This window comes from Lactuca sativa, chromosome 4 (assembly GCF_002870075.4).
Source record: "Lactuca sativa cultivar Salinas chromosome 4, Lsat_Salinas_v11, whole genome shotgun sequence".
Taxonomy (NCBI): Eukaryota; Viridiplantae; Streptophyta; class Magnoliopsida; order Asterales; family Asteraceae; genus Lactuca; species Lactuca sativa.
The window spans coordinates 111114851-111117695 of NC_056626.2; the positions used below are offsets into that span (position 1 = coordinate 111114851).

The following is a 2845-nucleotide window of genomic DNA, read 5'->3' on the forward strand; positions in this document are numbered from 1 at the left end:
TATTTCCACAATTATAAAAACCTGTTCATTAGGTCGAATCAGAGAGTTACATTCGCTTTTCTGAGGTGATTTGTGACTAATAACCCCTACAAACCCAAATGAAGATCGAAGTTGAAGAGAAGCTCAAGGATTGAAGAAGATTTAGAAGAATTCATCATTGATCTTGTTTGTTTGCTTAATAAACTTATGTCTAGCATGTTTTACTTAGATCTAATGTGTTTTTCTGCTACAATGAGAGGCTAAACACCTTTTACTTCTGTTTGGTGAAGACGAACTTAATCTATATGTGTTGATTTTGATATTAGATGATTATATTTGATTTTACTTATGTTTGATATATATGAAACCTAGCATGTTTAAGTTCTAGTTTATATTTCTTATAAATAAGATTTTGTTTGTTAATTGATCATATTAATTTCATGAATCTATCTCCTAATTTTTTATGATCATTAAATAATTAGAGCTAGGATTAATCACATCTTAGTTTGAGTAATTAAAGCTAGTAACTTTAACTATGTTAGAGATCATAATTATTCTTAATTAGTATTGGTTGCATAACATGATCATAGGAGAGTAACTAATACCATTTATAGTCCAATTGTGTTATTATCAATTTGGTGTTTAACTTGTGTATGATCATTGTTTTGTCATTCATAAATTGGTAGGCCTAGTTATTTGATTAAAATAGCTAGATAATTTGTAATCAATATTATCTATCCAATAGAAATCAACCATAGGAGAAGGAGAAATCAGATCTAGGCAGAAGTCTTCTTTTGATTCTTGAAGTTTGTTTTTGTTGTTTGCTTACTTGTTAGGTGATATTAAGTTATTTTTGATCTTGAAAAATCAGTAAAACCCCCAATTCATAGTTGTTCCTTCATTTAGTTAGAAGTAGTTAATTAATTTAACTGAATATTGTTCCTTGTGATCGACACCCGACTTACCTAAGTTATACTATAATCTGACTAGGTACATTGGCTATAGGTGCATAGTTAGTAAAATTTTGTTAGGTTATAAATTTAAAATTAAATAGGTACTTTTGTGCACGCCAAAATTTTTGGCGTCGTTGCTGGGTAACGGCTTATTTGGTTATTATTTTAATTGCTTTTAGTTATTCGATCCTTTTAGTAGGTTAAAAAAACACAATAAGTTACTTTTATGAAATTAGTTAATTTTGTTTTTTCTCTCTAGGACGTAACCACGTCATACTTATCTTCACCACGTCATGGTCCCTCTTTAGTGACTTTATTAGTTTATTCATTTTTGTTACTTTTACATGTTTTTGTTTTGTTTTTGCATTATTTCAGTGATTTATGACCCGAGGATCTAAAACACCAATTGTTCTTCCACTAGAAGATCCAAAATCCACTTTCCACAAGAAGAAGGACTAGAACGGCGAATCGAGAAATACTTCCAAAACCGACAAATTCATAACTTTTTAGAAGACCCCAAGCAAAAAGGAAGTAGGATATGAGCCAGAATCCTCTACCGAAGGAAGTTCAGATGATTCAATATTAAAAATCAAAGAAGAGGCGACGACAGACATTATGAGGATGACGATGGGAGACTAAAAGAAGAGGATACGTGAAGAACATGGACCAGGTCTAGTTCCACCTGAGATACTAGCGAAGGGAAGCTTTGAGCTCAAGGGACACATTCTATCCATTCTCAAGGACATACCTTTCACCGGGAAAGAGTATGAAGATGCTTTCAAGCACATTGATGAGGTCAAAGACATTGCCAACTATTTTCATGTTCCTAATGTGCCAAACGAATCAGTTTTGCTAAGGATTTTTCCGGTGACACTTACTAGTGAAGCAAAGGTTTGGTTGAAGTCTCTTGAACCTGGATCCATCACTACATGGGAAAACCTTCATGATGCTTTCATTGAGCAATTTATTCCACCTTCAAGATATCAAAGCTCAAAAAGAAGATTGATAACTTTCAACAAGAGGTAGGAGAGTCCTTATATGAAGCTTGGGAGAGGTACACGGGCTTGCTAAGAAGTTGCGCTCAACATGATTTGAATGTTCAACAAGAAGTTTCCATCTTCTATGATGGAGTCAACGTAACTACTAGACAACTTCTTGACTCATAAGGGCATATGACGAATAAGGAGCCAACAACTATAAAATAATTAATTGAAGAATTTACAAAGCACTCACGCAAGTACCATAATCCACGAAATGACGTCACAATAGGAAAAAGAGATGGAGAAAATGAGAATTTGGCTTCAATCATAGCTAAACTATATTCTATGGATAGGCAAATGACAAAATTACATCAATCCATTCATGCCATAAGATTTGGGTGTGATAATTGTAGTGGTCCACATTTGACCAAGGATTATGATTTGGATGAAAATGGGAACAAGAAAGCACAACTGTTCTACTAGAGTGGTGAAAAGTATGATGAATATTGGAGGAAGCACAAGATGGAGTGGTTACCATAGGATGAGTACAAGAAGCAAAAAAGATGAGAAGTATAGACAAACCGGTAGAGGTTTCTATCAAAAAGAGCAACCACCACCCAAAAAGAATATTGATTTTGAGTCGGTACTTCATAGATTTATGGAAGCATCTGAAAAGAGACATGATATCACTGATTCTAATGTGAGAAATCATCATGTCACACCCTAAAACCGATAACGGCGGAATACGTTTCGGGGTGAAGGACGTCATGTACAGTATCATCCCAATTGCATAATAGTAAAAACAAGAAACATACAACCATTGCATTACATAGTGAGTTTAATTACAAGCGTGTTTTGTAATGTTTAACAAGTACCAAAAGTATTACAAAAATAAGAGATGGATCTTGTATGCTCCACCTTCTCCAAAATGTC

The 2845-nt window shown here is 33.8% G+C and overlaps 1 non-coding gene across 1 annotated transcript; it reads right to left on the reverse strand.

Moving 5' to 3' along the window:
- Positions 1-1918: 1918 nt before the first annotated feature.
- On the reverse strand, positions 1919-2025 carry LOC111917930 (small nucleolar RNA R71). The gene has a single exon (XR_002859062.1). It is a non-coding gene; the product is annotated as a small nucleolar RNA R71 (small nucleolar RNA).
- Positions 2026-2845: the final 820 nt, after the last annotated feature.